We start from the raw sequence: 18,815 nt of genomic DNA on the forward strand, positions 1-18,815 counted from the left end.
AATTTTATAAGAATGATCACTTTTTTTTTACTGTTAAAAAAAGTTTGATATTTTCTTACTTGCTATTTCCACCCCATTTGTTGGGTTTGTCATGACATTTCTGAGCCTCAGGGGAGGCTATTCTGCTTGAAGTTAGTCTTGGTGGCTGCTACAGCATCTCTTGACTGTTGATAAGGAAACGCTCTGCCTGCCTCAGGGCTTGCGGCTGAAGCTGGTGCCTCCTGTTGTTGAGTCACTGCTTGACTCTTGATGTACCTAGGGCTTTGTCTGGCTTCATTCCTTTTTTAGGGGCGAGTATGCGAGTGCATGTGCTAGCAAATGCGTCTCGCATGCAAGACACTGTTGTGTTCAGTAAAGGCGTGGAGCCTGCCTGTCGCTCACAATTTTTTGGTTTACGTGACACTCTTATTTGCAGCCTCGTAATTCGTCAAGGCATGTCTGGCATAATTTAAGTTCCTCTGTGTGGCGCAGGGATCAGGCACTAATCAATTTCAACGTAATTAATGCCCGTCCACTGCTCGTGACGTGATCGAGGTACTATTTTATTATTTTAACTTCCAGTGTCTTGCAAACAGAATGCTTGTGACTGGCAAAAACGTGCTCAGCAGGACAAACAAAATTGCAAAGTTTTTATTTTTTAAAGCTAACTTTCTTCTATTTTGTTTATTGTGGATGCTGCTGTCAAAAATGACAACTTGTTAAATATTTGCGAGACCTATTGCATTGCCATTGCTTGATTTTAAATGTGACTTTCTTAACTTGGCCTTCACAACCTGCAGTCCCTGGGCTGCTTCCCTACAAAATTAAAATATTTAGGCCCATATTTATACTTTTTTAGCACGGCATTTGCGTAATTTTTTAACGCAAATGCGGCGCAAACTTACAAAATACAATTCTATTAGTGAAGGTTTCCTGAAACCTACGAAACTTTGTCTTAAGTCATTTCCGACCAAAAAGAATGCCAGCCAGGCAAAACAGGTGCTTTCCCCAAAATAATCTGGGAATGTATGGTAGTGTCCAATCAATTCAAATTGCTCAAAGGAAGGGATCCGTTGCCGTACAGCCTAATTATAACCCAAGGACGAGTTAAAGTCAATGTAAAAAATAGCCCTGAGCACTCCAGAGTATGAAAAAAAATAAAGACGTCCAACAAGGAGTTGTAGTGTTTCCATCCTGTTTGTATAAACATTTGATTCACAATTGTTTCCTTCATTTCTTCTTTCATAGCAGTGTTTCAAGTTTAACTGTTAAACACTTCATACAGGCCACACGTGTTACGTCACAACAGCAATTCTACCTCAGACTTCCTCAGGGCTGAAACAGTAAATCACCAATATATCACAGTAAGTATGGGTACACAACACATGGTACTGTCACCCCCCCCCCAATATGTGCTGAGACCAAAAAGCAAATTCCATGTGACATTGTGAAATCCACATTAACCTGTTGTCAAGCAGAATTAAAGAAAGATAATATGAATAACAAACATATGAGAAGAAAACAAAGAAAAATGGCAGGTGTGTCACAAATCAAACTCACTCTCAATGTGATAAGCAGATGTCATGAAAGCAATACATAGTGCCAACCGAATCAACAGGTTTATGTGTAGAAAGGCGGGAAAATGAGCCACGTTAAATTTGCTTACAATAAATTAAACAGCCAAAGTAAATTACACATCATGCCAAACCGTCTCTCAGAAACCATGTGCTAGTCCCCTGTGCAAGACATTAGATGGCCTAAGAGGACCATACCAAGTAATTTAATCAAATAATTCACCTTTTATGTGTTAGAAAGTATCCACTTTAATGAAGAACAAGGTAAAAGAGAAGAAATAGTCTTCCAATTGTTTAGTCACACAGGTTTCAATGTCCTAAAAAATATAACAAAAGACTAAGGGCCTGATTTAGATTGTGACGGTATTACCGTCGTCCCACGGCAGCAGTGGATCCGAGTACGCCGTCATGTCAACAGAGTTCCGACTGACATATTTAGATGTACTGCTGCTGACCTGCCAACTGCCTCGACAGAGTGCTCTTCTTAGCCGTCAGGCTGGCGGGCTCCCGTCGACCATATTTAGATTTTACAATCCTGCAGGCGTTGTTCTGGTGGTGGATGGCTGACGGGGGAGACTGTCGCGGGAGACAATGTACATTGTACAATGGCAGTGGCCAGGGCAATAAGGCAAGTAACACTGACCCCATGGAGATTAGCTATATGTGTCCGCCAACATTACAAAACACACTACATATACACCATGATTCATTGCCTTTCTACCACAACACAACACCTTTATGCAGAGAACACACAAAGCCATACATCCTAAAACACAACATACACACACTATCGATACAGGACCCACATTCAACACAACAACACCTACCAACACAATCACACATTCATCTACACAAAAACATACACACAACACATCTACACACATCACAACCACCACAACACAACAACAGCACTCACCTGAATGTTGCACACAGCAACACAACCCACAATCAAACATACACAACAAACATCCGACCCACACGCGAGTGGCATACATACAGACACAACCACAACACCCACTCCAGCTGCCTCAACCAGCCAATCCACTTACACACTCATACATGTACTACCTCACTTACACAGCTGGAAGCACAGTATGGCACTTAAATGTTCCATTACAAAGTGCACATATGGACATAGTTTACAATTGTGATGTTATTTTTTATTTTGGTGGAAGCATTCATTTAGTAATAAATAATGACACCAAAATAAAAATTGTGTATGTCATCAGTTTGTGACATATGTAGAAGTGTCCCCAGTAATGTCTGACATAGATGTTTTACAGACATATAGATGGTACAAGAGTTTTTTGTTTTAATTCCTGTGACATGTATACTTTGGCAGTGGTCCCGAGCTAATGTGAAGTGACCAAACACATACACAAGTAATGTGGAATGCTTACCTTCTGGTCTGGCGATGACGGGGTAATGTGTCCTTGTGTGGCAGCAGCAAGGGCAGGTCTCTTCCAGTCATCGTAAAAGGAAGTGGAAACAGGAAAAAAGGTATGTTTTTACCTCATTTCTCTTCCAATTCACCAACTCAGGTGTGAAGGTAACACCTCCACAGCTGCCTTGGCAGGAAGGCACATTGTGATTGGCTCGGTGGCAACAGTGGCTGGAGTCCCACTGCCAGCCACTAATTTCAATGGCGCAGTTGACGCGGGTAGAGATTCCTCGTCGAGTCGGTGGGGCTCAGGCAGTCTTTCGACTATGGTCCTGCCAACATCTAAATAGAACGGGCGGACACGCCAAGGTGGCAGACGGGTTTTCTAACAGAAAACTGAGGGTGGGACCATTACTGCCAAGATCAAAACCAGGCCCTAAGTAACATAAGCATAATAAAAATAAACAATAATGTCCAGTCACTGAAATCAGTACTGGTAGGACGTTCTAGTACATAGAGCATGCAGAAACAAATATTACCTTCCAGGCAGACTTCCTTTACAAATGAGGTGGTGCCATATGAAGCTCAGCAGCAATTAGGCAGGCATCATAGCGAAAATGAAGAACATACACAATACCTGTGTATATCTCAATTAGACAAGCAATATAATGTTTATGTAGCCGACGACAAAAATAAATTAAAATCTATTAATATATCCAACAAATCAAAACAAATTACCATCCTGATAAGAAAATGACTAGAGGAGTTGGTATAAATAGAACAGTTATCTAAGTTCCATAGAAATGACACTCAGCCCATATGGAGTAAAATCTGTAAGATAGCATTAGTAGAAAAACGTGCTATTGCATAAATGAAAAAAAGTGAAACAGATGCAAAATTACTATCGTACGTGACCCAGCAAAATAGGTAGCAATAAATCCAAATCGCCAACCCAAGATTAAAAGTTCACAATGACTGTATCAGTCCTTAACCTCATAGTAACAAGAAAACATGCAACTTAATCAAAACTTCCTCATGGAATTGAGAGTACTCCTATCCTCATGTATTACGGCATAATCAGTGCCATCTTTAAATGTCTTATGTACTATCCTATAAATGAAAAGGTATCAAGAAAGAGTAACGATGACTGGCGGCTATCTTGAAATGGAGCATTAACTCTCATGAATACCTTCATTTTAATAGAAACTATGCAAGACATTCAAATGGATCCCGCTCGAACACAGAAAAACCGCCACATACGCCCTCATTACCAGCAGACTGGACTATGACAATGCGCTCTACACCGGGATCAAGAATAAACTCACCCGTAAACTACAGAACATCCAGAACGCCGCCGCCAGACTGGTCCCCGTCCTGCCTCGACACTGCCACATCTCTCAATACCAGCGCACACTACACTGGCTTCCCATAGAGAAAAGAATCTCCTTCAATATCCTCACCTAAGCACACAAAGCCCTCCACAAAACCGGACCAGCCTACCTGAACAGGAGACTCAAATTCCACGTACCCCACAGGACCCTACGCTCAGCCCAGCTCTCTCTCGCAGAAGTACCCCGCATCAAGAAAACTAGAACAGGGGGACGCTCTTTCTCCCACCTCGCAGCCACAGCGGGGAACGCCCTTCCGCTCCACCTCAGACGAACTACCCCCTTCCTCAACTTCACGAAGGAGCTGAAGACATGGCTTTTCCAAGAACTACCTCACTGATGGACGCTACATGCCCCCTGCAGCACCTTGAGACCCTTTGTGGGTGAGTAGTTGCGCATACTAAACACTTGATTGATTGATTGATTGATTGAAACTATTGAATGCACATTATTCCACAATATTCCTCTACTTGATTGTGACTGGGTGATTCCAAAGTAAAGAAAGATAAAACAGGTATTTACCCTAAAAATATAGAGAATCAAAGGATATTAAGTACCCCTAAATAAAAACCCCTTAACCACATCCGGGTATGGCTATCATCTTATAATGTGTCTCGTATATTGCAATACAGAATGAAAATCCAATAACTGCCCAATAAACACAAACAAGATAGCAAGAACTTTCACTCAGATTTATACTCTGTTTGCGCTGAATTAGCATCATTTTTTTACGTTAAATCGTCGCAAACTTAACTCCATATTTATATTTTGGCGCTGAACAAGTCTAGCGCCAAAATATTGGAGTTAAAGTCATTTTTTGGATGCGTGAACCTACCTTGCGTCAATGAGATGCAATGTAGGCGTTCCCGTAAAAAAAAATTACTTTATCGCCCTAGCGCCTTATTTATCCTCCTGTGCAAAAATGGTGCATGGGAGGTCGGCGGGCCTCAATAATGGTGCTAAGCCTGCTTACCGTCATTATTTAACACCTGGGTCTGGGCAGGTGTTAGGGGACTTGTGGACCTATTTCCATGGTGAAACTCCATGGAAGGAGCCCACAGGTACCCTCCCCAAGCCCCAGGAATACCCCTACCCACACCAGAGGGACACTACTGGATGGGGGACCCCATCACAGGTAAGAGTAGGTAAGTAGAGGTATGAATTTTACTTTTTTTTTTAAGTGCCATTGGGGGCCCTGAAATGGGCCCCCATAAATGGCACTGGGTGCAATGGCCATGCCCAGGGGTCCCTTGTTCCCTGTGCTGGCCACTGGGGAGGTGGGCATGACTCCTGTCTTTTATAAGACAGGTGTCATGTGGTATGGATGGTTTTGCATCAAGAAATGACACTAGGCTGGTTAGAGTCATCTTTTTTACTCTAACCAGCCTGAGGTAATTTTTGGGTGCCACCCGCACCCGGCTAATGTAATTTTCCATGACGTTAGCCCACCCTTTACGCCGGATTGCGCCATTCCATTAATTTGGCGCCCGACTGGCATCCTGGAATGACACAAGCCAACACTATACTTTTTTGATGCAAAACTGCATTTGCACAGTTTTACGTCAAAAAGTATAAATCTGGGCCTTTATGTCTTAGATATGGGATAGCTCGGACCAATCATATTTGCAAGTGTCAAACCCCTGCAAAAAGTAATGCTAGGATGTGCTGTAATAAAAGTTTGGAGCATCGTGTCAGATGTCAGCAAATGCCAGTGTTTCCTCAAAATACCATACAATTTCCAAGATTCAGGGTGCAACCCAGTAATAAGTCTTATTTGCTCTGATCTACCTAGACCTCCTCTTTGTTAATAATGTAACGTCACCACACATTTCAGTTGGTATGCTTTTTTGCAAGCTGATTTGATAACTTCAGTGTCACAATCCCCTTTCAAGGAATTTATTCTCCATATCTCGTATTGTCTTAAGAAATTCTATGTCATCACTACAATTTTGTCATGCTTGGAGAATTTCACTGTATGGAATGACATTAATCTGTGACTTCAGGTGGGAGCTTGAAGTCTGTAACAATGAATTACAACATGTCTTTTTCCTGTACATCCTTCCACATATGCGTTTCTCATGTATATATAGTTCCACATCTGGAAAAACAATATGCTCTTGACTTTGTTCAAATGTAAAGGACATGATTTTAGTGTTGGAATTCGAGAACACAAACACTGCTTCAATAGGTTAATGTCCCCTATCCAGATCACCAGACCATCATCTATATATCTTCCCCAATATTAGATATAATTGGTCCAATTGACATTCCCCAGCCCCAGACATTTTCTGCCCCAAACCATCCAATAAACAGGTTGGCATAAGCTGGAGCAAACCTGGACCCCATCGCAGTGTCGCATAGCTGTTGGTACCAGACCCTATTAAATAGAAAAATATTGTCCTCCAATATCATTCGAGTCATCCTAAGTAACATTTCAGTGTGTTCCATGTACTCAATGGACCTAGTCTTCAGGAAGCATTTCAAAGCACTAATGCCATTAGCATGCATGTTTGTATATAGTAAAACCACATCCAACATAACCAATGTAATTCCTGGTTCTCACACTACATCATTTAAGATATTCAGGATGTGTTTTGTATCTTGAATACGTGAAGGGAGATTTCTGACAAAAGGGAGTAAAAAATTGTCTGCAAATTCTGACAGTCTCTCTGTGGTTCCACCAATACCAGCAACTATTGGTCTTCCAGGTGGAAAGTGTATGTTTTTATGAACTGTAGGAACAGTATAAAGGGATTTGTATCTAAGGCGATCAATCAACAGGTAATAGTATTCATCAACACTGTGTAGCCCCATACCATGCCATTCTTTGAGTTTGTCATTGATTTAATTAGTCAAGGAAGGCATTGGGTTGAAATCAAGTCTGAGGTAGCATGTTGCATCCCCCAATTGTGGGTAAGCTTCATTGTCATAGTCTGCTTTGTACATTACAACTATATTATTTCCCTTATCTGCTTCCCTGATAATCAGATCTTTATTGTGTTTAAGCTGCTGTAAGGCTATTCGTTCACAGTTAGCGAAATTGTCCTTTGGGTTGACAACACACCTAGATCATACTTGATCATTCCATTTGTCAGTATCAACATTGATAGCTTCATAAGATAAGTCAATGTTGTTACCACTAGCCATTTGGGAAGTCCACCTCAATTTGTATCTAAGATCACTAGCTACACTTTGGTCAATACTGAGTTCAACGTCCATTAGTAGTCTATTAACAGTATAGGGGCGTTCCTCACAATTCGTCAATGACAAAAGTGTAGTGGTATCATAAATATCTTGAATTGTTAATTTACTCAATATCATTGTCTCTGGTTTACTCTTGGGTGGCTGTAAGCAGAAAACCCTTTTTACCTTCAATTGTTGCACACATTTTAACATGCACAATATTACAGTGCTGTACAGGGCAAAAGCTCATGTCTTTTTTCAGTACTGAATGCATTTCATGTGTCAAGACAGAATTAGACAAATTTATCACATTCACATCTTTGTTTCTGCTAGAATGGTAATCCCTTATTTGTTTTCCTTCCAAGATCTGTTCTTCATACCCTTTCATTTCACTTGTTGAACACTTTTCTCTGGTTCCCTAGCTGGTCTTTTTGTTTCTTTGGCCCTTTCATTTGATTCTCTTTTTCCCATTCTTATACGTTTCACCTCCCTTAAAAAAACACTGTCACTATTCTGAATGAAGGTCTCTTTACCTGCATCTCCTTCTCACTAGTAGAAAGATTACTAGAAGGAATAGTGCTTTGACTACCCCCAGAGGAGCTCCTAACGTTCAATGCCTGGTCATTTTTTCTGATTAGGTGGTCAAACTGTTTGGCAAAGATAAAAACTTACATTGCGTAGCTCTCTGCATGCGAGGTGAAGGAGGATGAACAACACCATGGTGAGGTGAAGCGAGGTGAAGTGAGGGCAGACGTAGGCCGCAACTGTGAGCCCATCGGCCCGTGTACCCATGAGGAGCTAACAGAAAACATGCTCTGCTCTCCATCTACCGTCGCCGCTACCGTCACTCCACACATCTACAAACCAAAGGCATTTGGGTGAGGGTACTGGGAGCTACCTAGCTCCTAGCCACCTAGCGATTGTTCTGTGAAGCTCCAAGATCTGGTCTACTGTGAGATATCCTGGGCTAGAAGAACCATCGACTAGCACCGAGCACAAGGTAGAGGGCATTCCCACCCAGGGCTCAAGGGTAAACCCTTCACCACTCAACACTGAACCTGAGTCAGAGGGAAAGGCCCTGGCAAGGAGGAAGGGGAAGAAGGGGGGCAACCACAGGGGCACAATCTGGAAGAGGACGTTGATGCAGTAGGCTAAGTCCCTCTGCTCTGGTTGAGCCCTGTGGTCTGCAGAAGTTGCCCAACCAGGTTTGAGTGTGGCTTGCAGCACGGGCGTGCTTCCCCTTGCATCTCCGCTCACTTGTTCATGCATCCCTGCAGCATTAGTAGCCCAGTCACCTTCATTCTCAGCACCCAGCTCATTGGCTGGCTTACAGCTAAGCTCTAGCATTATTGGCTCATCCTCAAGATCCCTGGAACCCGATTGGATGTGCTAGTGCCCCCCCTGAAATCTGTAGGAATCCAAAATTTTGGGGCAGAGAGGCACAGTCCAATTGAATTGTATTGAGGCATTGTGGTGAAAACTAAGACCCCAATGGTGCAGAGTCTGGAATTTGAGTCCAAAAAACCTGGTGAAAGAGGCCTGGACATACTTGCATTGCTGCTGCTACTTCAGACATCAAAGTCAAAAATTAATGCCACAAGCCACATACCTAAAGTAATATGTGCTTTCCTTCGAATCAACACAATGCATTCCAATCAAGTGTAATAGCCAGGTCTCCCCCTCACAACTCCCTCATTGCCTAGATGAGAAACCAGGCAGAACGGCACTCCATCAGTAGTGCTCCAATCAAGGGTAATAGCCAGGTGTCCCCTGCACAACTTCCTCATTGCCTAAATGAGAAACAGGGCAGAACGGCAATCCATCAGTAGCAAGACCAACATAAGGCATACAACACAAAACATTAGCGCTCAGCCCCAAGCAAGCTTAAGAAACATAAGGACCACAAGGAACTTTTCCTTTGGAGTTTGGAAACTCTCCTCTAAGATCTTAATATGCAGGAGAGCAGAAGTGATGCCTAAAAGGAAGGCACAGAAAGCACAGACACAGGCACAAATGGGAATAGGAAAATAACTTTCCACACAAAACGTAGAACAAGAAAAAATTAACCAAGTTAATAGGAAAAGCAAAAGGATCACAAGGGCCTCTATCTCCGTCAAGCTCCCAAAGGGGGGTAATATATGTAGCAGCAAAAAAGCAGCTATTGGAATCACAGCATATTTTTAGGAGAAGGATAGGGGTACAGAAATAGAACTGTTTTTGACAATACTAAATCCGCCACCATTGTAAAACATGGGGCGAGGTGGGCAGTGCATGAATATGGGTACGGGATAGAGGCAGGCAAGTTATTGGGGGCCACAATTTAACGAGAAGGCCCTGACATGAGAGAGGCACCCCAAGAATGGCCCACAGGAGATACAACAGGATTAGAGGTGCCAACCCACCCAGGATTGCCTGGTTCTCTACAAACGTCCCCAGCTTACCTACCATTTGAACTCTCCTACACGCAGTACTGTTTGCTAAGGTCTGTCAATGCCTCATTGCCCCATTGATGGCAGCTACAAATGCCTTTGACATAGCAGTTCCAAAAACTTGAAATACAGTTAGAAACTTTACAAGTAATGGCACTCACTATAACGGATATGGGCAGGAAGATGATAAAATCAACGAGAAAAAAGATACGTTCCACAACAGACTGTCTATGTCCAGACTTTGTGGACAAATTGTACATGCTACCAACCGTCCTCACCACACTGGTCGTCGAACTGAAAGCTATAAACAACACACGCCTCAGTTTGCAACATACTGGGACAATCAAAAGTGGGATATATAAGACAGACAGAAACAAATGGAGACAAAGGAGAAGACAGTGGCCTGAAATGTTTAACCCAGTTCCAGCAACAAATTGAAAGAACAGCCTGAGGCTCAGAAGGAAGCTTGTGGCAGTGCAGAGGAGGGGGTTACACTTTCCATAATAACACTGCTAAGTCAGAGAGCAAAGAAATGACCAAAGAAGCACCAGAAATGAACGAAAAATCAGCTAATGAAAAAAGAAGCCGCAACAAATCTGCAGCACGAAAACCTCAACTGATGACTGCAACCATCTCAACCACGCCTCTATACCCAATATTTCAAATCAGAGTGTGACACTTTAGTCAGCAGAAGGGGGATAATGCAATCCCCACGACTATAAATAAGCTGACATATCCCTAGGCCATGCAGCACTTTGGCAGCAATAACAACAAACCAACAATTGGCATTGATATGCCAGACTCCTATAAACAGGTGAGGCAGCCCATAACAAACTGCAAGATGAACTGTTGAGTCAGTCAAGACAGTGAAGCTCCCACTCAGGCAGAAAATCCCAAAACATAGGCTTAGGAACAACTCTGTTAGGTGAGTCAAGGCAGGGAAGCCCCCACTCAGGCAGAAAACCCCAAGACATAGGCTCAGGTACAACTCTGAATAGTCTGCTTGCAACATCACACGGGACACAGTCGACTTACATCAATTTTGCAAAGCCCAGCCCAAACAGGAATATAGAACACACAGGAAGAAATGCATTAAAAACCAGTGAAGAAAACAAAGGAGACTTCTCAGCAGACCAACAAAGGGTGTCCATAGTTGGAGTCCCTTATACGTGCCACACCCGATATATCGGAGGAAAGCAGGCACGAACCAGCTTCAAGGGTCATAGATCGAGTAATAATAGAAACAACTCCACGACACATAAACTCTAGGCCACTGAAAGGGCACACCAATGACACGTCCAGTTGGCTGATGTCCTAATTGCCTTGACTAGGGGACAGTCCTCAGCCACATTCAACAGCCAGCTTCAATACAAAAGAAGGGGTGGATCACAAAAAATTATATTCACCCCACCGTACTGATCCAGGGGCAACTCAGATGTACTCAACTGATCAAACATATTCAAACTTCTGCAGTGCTTCCTCTCACTGTAATTCATTAACAGCAAAGACATAATAAGGATACAGTTTGACTCCATAGGTTCAGACAAAAGAATTGATGCTTTTAACATAGCGAGACACCAGCGCGTCAAAAAAGGCACTCAACGAAAATAGATCAGTTTGCTGACTGGAGGATTTTTAGTACACATGATGGAGAGAAAAAAATACCTCACTAAACAGCAAGGGATGGCAAAAAGGGGGTGAGTTATATTGTCCAATGCACCAATCTCCAAAAGTAAACCTAATCTACATACCAAGATACGCTGTTCTGAGATTCAGTGCTCCGCTCTACCGATTAGGGAGGGGGTCTTTGGTCCCTACAATCACTAGCTTATTAGGAACAATATCCTTCACTCACCATTAGGTGACATGCTTCATCATGGAGCCATGCTCTCCTTAGACCTGCACTGCAATGCCTGACGGGCCCTTCTAGAGGGCTCTTTGTTGAAGATATTTTATAGAAGTTGCCAGTAATTAATTGGTGTGTGAGGAACTGGAATAAGTATACTAAAATTGATTATGGGTGTCAAAAAGACAGTCTTTTCTACAACCTGACAGAGATGCCAAGAGTAAAAATAGAAAAAGGGAAAACAACAGATCATAATGGTCTGGTTCCCTTTGAAGTGAAAACGTTTATACCTAACACCTCAACTGCTGGTGTAGGTATGGAGAAACTGTGTGCGGATATTCCCTACACTACAGAACCAACGGTCAACATGTTTATCACCTATGTAGTGTTAGCGATCTAGTGGCAATTCATCAGGACCTAACATTTAATTCCTAATCCTCACTAAGAGAGTAAGTGTACTCTTTGTTGGCTAGGTGTTTGAAACCTAGAACCTCCTAATAGGATATTGCTCATCAATATGCAGGGACCCTCTTAGATTCAGGGATAGGCCCGTTGGGGATCACATGGACGCTAGCCATTTCTCCAGCAAAATAATGTTTTCCTTAGATACAGCGGTCAATTTGACCTACCTACTCTCCATGCTCCCCGGAATCTCAGAAGTAGTGCATCTTTGTTTGTAGATTGAGAAAATAATACCCATACATTCTTAAACAACATCCTGAAAATAGCCCAAAGAAAGGGATCCTAATGGCAAAAAAAGCATTGACGTCAATCTATGCTATACGAACTTCAGTATTCGGTACCGGCCAGAAGAACTGGCAGGAGCTCGAAGAGTAATTAACACCCAGAGCACTATTCTAGATTTTACAACTGACTCTAATGACTGGGGTTGCATAGACACGAACCTAGCCCAAGAGAAAATGAGACAGGCCTAGCACAACGCATATGGAGGCAAAGAGAATGAAAAAACAAGAAAAAACAAATAATATAGTTATCTGGAATGTTGCAGTAATCACTAAGATTTTACAGAGTGAGGCCACACTTATATTTTGTGAGGAAGAGCACATTATCTGTATTCAAGAGACTAGGGCGCTAACCCCAACGCTGCTACCTGGGTACGCTGAATACCATAAGCCCGCCAAACAGACACATCTATTTGGGGGACCCTCAGGAGGTGTATCAATATACATCAAGCACTCAGTAAGACTGTCCTTATTGGAAATAAACATCAAATTGGAAAGGCTTCAAGCAGGAATTCTAAAAGGCCTCAGAAGCACAAGAGGAACTCAATCGAAATGAATCATCCACATCTACTTTAATTTAATGCCAATGGAAGCAGCGCATTGTAAAAACAATGAAAGTTAGATGGGCACCTGGGAAAACTAATAATCACACACACAGGTTAAGAAGGACTTTAATATTCACTATCTGGGAGAAGACGGCATAGGTATTAGGGGGCCCAGTGAAACAACTCAGAGATTCAATGCATTCCTGCAGACGTACAATCTGCAATCAGCACAGAATACAGCAAAAAGGATCAAACCCTGGATGAATTTTCCTCACTACTTCGATAACAAACCGGAATTGATGACACATTCATGAGTCAGGATCTAAGTATAGCCATCGTGAACTTCAATGTGTTCCAACAGCAAGAGAGCGGTCACGCCGCCCTGATGGTGCAGCTGACCTTCTCAGGTGGGAACTGCAATCATTACTGTACTGGGAAAAAAGGCGAAAAACACTTTAAACTCCTGAGCAGGATCAAATGGTTACCCACAGCCTAGGGTAGACAGAGGGATGGAGAAGTAAATGAGAAGGCTGGTCTATAGTGTGTCCAAGCTCAGACATTGTCACAGGCTGGAACCCTCTGGTTTCAGAGTTGTGTGCGCTCCTGCATGGCAACAGACCAAATAAAATCAAAAAAGGCAAAGAACTACAGGCTGGGATATGTGCCAGAGATTTTAAAAAAGCACTCAGAAACTAATGGTGACACTGAGGGAAAAACAACAACCTAAAAAACATTATTTGAAAGCAGGATAACTATGGCAGCAAAGAAGCATAACCAACCTGTATGAAAGAACAAGATAAAAAACCATGAGGCAGAGTGGATTAAAATAATTGACCTAATATCAGCCAACAAGCACCAACAATTCTGGCAGTATATCAACACCTTGTGCTATGGGAAGAGCAAAAGGGGAAAGCAGAAAAATTGAAAGCTCATGTTACCACCCTCTATACAAAGCCCCCAGACAATCCTCCCCAGACAAGCCACCTTCTGCTCATAAGGTAGAGGAAGCAGACATTGCTACAACAGATGTAATAACTGAACATCTAGCACTGAATGATCAGGTGATCAACAAGGTCCTGAAAAAGATCAGAAAGGATGATGCCCCCGGACCAAATGGCTTACCAGAGAAGATCCGCAGTTCAGTGCCTTAGTTCTCACTTGCTGTAGGCTGAATGCAGGCTATACGAAGATGTCATGGACTCATAAAGGGGCTCCCTACTGCAGCCCATTTTTAAGAAGGGTGATTTTCTGACCCCAGAAATTACAGGTTTATAGCTCTCCTGGATATTAAAGGGAATGCCAATGCCAGTATAACATTACAAGAGCTCGCTAAATGGACATCCGTTTGCAGCCTGCTGCCTTTTTACCAAACAGGATTCCGAATGGAAGGATTAATGGTTGACAACATAGTGGCCCCCTCTTAAATACCCTATCAAACTGTCACATACAACACTCTGACCAGCTTTGCCTGCTTCATTGACTGCTCTGCGGCCTTTGATGGAGTAGTCCGGAACATACTCTGGTAGAAACTAGAGATGGAACATCTGTCCCAAACTACTGAGAGCCATCATGTCACTTTACACCAGGACATGGGTAAGAGCCAGCTCTCTGGAGATGCAGCAACAGCAAATATCTCTACCAACCAAGGGTTCAAACAGGGCTGTGTGCTTGCCCTGATCTTATTCAATTTATACACAACCTGGGCCCGGTACTGTCTGATGCGAATCTAGCCATTCCGAGGATCGGAGAAAGGAAGATTCACCTTATGCAATAGGCAGACGACCCTGTGGTTTTAGATCACATGAAAGTCAGCCTCCAGAAGGCCCTGAACGCACGGAACATATACAACATAAAGAATCAACTCATTGTCAGTGTACACATAACCAAATTTGGGATTTTTGAACGTTGTCTGAAAAAAAGGGTCATGAAATGGTGGCTGGAGTCACAGAGGCTTGACTGTGTGCAGAGCTATAACTATCTTGGGGCATGGCTTTGTGAAACGATAAAATCGACCCTACACTTACAAAAAATGAAGATTACAGGAAAGATGGTCATACACACACTCCGCAAATTAATCAACACCCTTGACAGCCCAATAATCACGACCATTACGAGGGTGATCCGGAAAAAACGCCTTACCTATGTCAACTATGCACAGCAAGGGTTTCCAGGTAGGCTGACCACTGAACTCGACAAACTCCAATGCATGGGGTTTAAGAAAGTGTTCCAGCTGCCTTCATACACAAGGAACACCTTGATTAGACTCGAATCTGGCCTTGTCAATCAAAAACTCGAGTGCTTTGGCAAAATAATTCTATTAGACAACCACGGCGCCCGAGTATACTATGAAGGGAGCCCTAAAAACATTCACAGATAAGCAAAATCCCTGGTCCACTAATTCTAAAGTTGTGGAGGAGACACTGCAGCTCGCAGTGGAGAATTAGGCTCACAACATCACCAACTATACAACCATCATAAGTGTAATAAAGAACCAATTGCACATCCGCTCACGTGAAATGGACATCAAACCTCTACAAGCAAAGGTCTGACATGACTCCCTAATGTCACCTCAAATAAATCAGTCATGTCAAGCACATCTTCACCAGGCAGTGGGAAAAAGTAGACTGAATCAAACATTATGGGCAAGACTGGTACCACTCCCAATAAGAGACCTGAACCCAGACTGGAAAACGATTGAAAACATTACACACTGCAGACTGTGTGAATATAGAAGAGAATCACTAGCTCACATAATATATTGCTGCCCGGCACTGCATCTCGCCCATTGCACTCTCTTGAGGCCAATTTTTTAACATCATGGCACTTGGTTGGTTAAAGAGGCTCAAAATCTCTTATTCACTCTCGTAACGGTGGCTGAAATGGCCAAATTTGGAAAATGTATATAACGAGCATGGTTGATGTCAAAGGGAAAGTTGCCAGAAAAACCAATCCAACTGCCGGTTTCTGCTCTGCTGTTTAGCAAGAAGCACCCTAGTGACCAATACACTCAGCTCCAGCCTTCAGCTTTTAGAATACTGGGTGATGCACTGAAATATCCTGTTTGTATTGAATGAAAAATGTTTACCCAATACTTATCGATGAACAAATCATTTTTAAGTTACACTTTTACGTTGCTTATATACTTTTATTTGGAGATTTTGGCATATATTGGTAATCATACAATAAAGTAATTCATTCATTCATTCCTCCCACTTGTATAGTCAATTTCGTCCCTCTTGAGCTTTCTTGCCTTTCTCTGTTTAATTTCACCCTAGTGTCTCCGCATAACACCTTCCAGGATAGCATACATTTTCTTATTGGGTTCTAGTAGGTTCAGTTCCCTGATTTCTTATTCCAGTACCTGAATTTCTTGTAGTAACTTGGACACCTTTCTTTCTGCGTTTTCATTCGGAATATTCATAAGATTAACAGAACTATTCACTAACTCCTTCTCCCACCTGTCAACAGATCTTCATCTAAATCATCGTAAATTGGTATAATTTACAATCTAAGACTATGTGGAATGCCAATAATTCTCAGGTAATGCTTAAGGGTGGCAGCAGCCCTACCATTTAGACAGCTCCACGTTCTTGAGTTTCTCTAAATGCATGAATTTCTCTTTGAGGCTTTCATTGCGTTTGGTGTTGCCTAGTTCCACGGCTTTACCCGCTGTCACACCAGCTCTTAAATTCCTAAACGGGTCCTCGGCTACTTTATCTCTATCCTAAGTAGTGATAATTTTGTTTCACTAAGTAGATGGTCTCACGGAAGCTGCTACTGCATGAAAAATGTATGAGCACAAAAGGATTAGCAGCCAGGCAAAACGGGTGGTTTCCCCAAAATAATCTGGTAATGTACCCTAGTGTCCAATCAATTCAAGGAAGGGGTCGGCTGCCTTACAACTCAATTTTAACCCAAGGAAGGGTTAAAGTAAGTGTAATAAATAGTCCTGAGCACTACAGAGGATGACAAAAATAAATACGCCCAACAAGGAGTCCTACTGTTTCCAATATCCTGTTTAATTGATCCACAAATGCTTCCTTCACTTCTTCTTTGCCAACATACTCTGGAGTGCTCATGACTAATTATTACTTAAGACATTTCCGACTCTTGTTAAAATTGATCACACTCTACACTGGCTTTTCAAATGCGGATTCAGAGAATATTCAACCTGTCCAAGATCTGTCAATTTAGAAGCGCGTCATTCCCATGTGTTGGCTTCACATAACCATCTTTCAAAATTCTGGGAGTATATTTGTTCTTAAATTAATCTAATTTATCGATCCAGGTGCCACCCGTCTCGAGCTTTTTTAATCTTTAGCTCCAAAACGGATACATCAACCTCAGGTGAGCATAAGCCCTTGATTTTCGCTGTGGTTCTGTTACTGCTGGCGCGCTCTTGGCTGGATAGGATGTCTCCATGAAGCTCTCAATGGTGGCAGGTACTGCTTTTTCGGTCTTATCCTGACTAGATAATTGACACAGGCTACTCAGATTAAAAGCAGGGCAATAGAAATGGAGACCACAATTACTTTTCGTCATCAATTTACTTAAATATCTATAAGAGAAAAGATGTAATGCAATTATTGCGTTATTGTAGTATGCTGTGTAAGCATATTTTGCTTTTTGTTTTAATCGTAGGTTGTTTTGCTGTAGATTGTATGCAATTCTATTTTCCTTCTAATAATAAAAATAATAATAATAAAAAGTAACTCTATTTCTCTAGACGTAAGGAAAGTGATGGGCCATTGTGAACTTGAACCCCCTCTTTCGACAACCGTACTCTTAAGAAAGTGACTGCTTGTCTAGGTATCTACTATTAACTATTTAAGTGCAGCTGGTTTTGTGTTCTTGTTGCCAAAAGTTGCTTTGGCTAAGTAAGTTTGTGCTTTACAAAAACAAGTAACATAACATAATTGGGAAACATCGTTTATTAGTGGCTTCTGGTATTTGCAGTACTGAGGCAGGTTAAAATGCCAGCAATGCTCTGGACTTCTAAATCAATGGCAGTGAGGGGGACTGAAATATCTAGACAAGCAGTGGTAAATCCAATTGTTCTGGCATTGTCTGCCAGTCTTTTGGCAATTCTTGATTTATTTTGTCATGCTTTTTTACAAAATGTTATTGTTTGGGGCGCTGCCCAGAGTTTGTCAATTAAAAAAATATATAATTGACTACAGACAAAAATGTTTTTTGGTTTAAAAAAAGGACACATTGCCATAGTACTCCCTGGCACTGAAGGGAACGACTTTGTGAGTAGATGCATTGCTTGTGAAAGGGCAGTCTGCTGGATTTATAGTAAAGTCAGTCAATAGCAGAAGTGAGCTGAGGCACTGCCCTTTCATGCATGCTCAAGGGCAGTAGAGAAAAATGTGAATAACACAACCAGAGACAAATTGATGAAGTGTGGCTAAAAACTCTTATAAGTCATTATGTCATACACAATGGTAAAATTAAAACATCTTGGATAACACAGACATAAAAAAGTCAATTGTTCTGCCATTGACTGTCAGCTTCTCGCATTCGAGAAATAAATAAATAAATAAATGATGAATGAAAGAAAGGAGGAAAAAGAAAGAGTGAAAAAAAGAAAGAATAAAAGAAAGAAAGGAGGAAAGAAAAAAAGGACCGAAAGAAAGAAAGCAGGAAAGAAGGGAAGAACGCAGAAAAGAAAGAAAGCAGGAAAGAAGGAAATAACGCAGAAAAGAACGAAAGAAAGAAGGAAAGAAAGAAGCAATTTGCATAGC

The sequence above is a fragment of the Pleurodeles waltl genome, chromosome 8 (assembly GCF_031143425.1).
Source record: "Pleurodeles waltl isolate 20211129_DDA chromosome 8, aPleWal1.hap1.20221129, whole genome shotgun sequence".
Lineage (NCBI taxonomy): Eukaryota > Metazoa > Chordata > Amphibia > Caudata > Salamandridae > Pleurodeles > Pleurodeles waltl.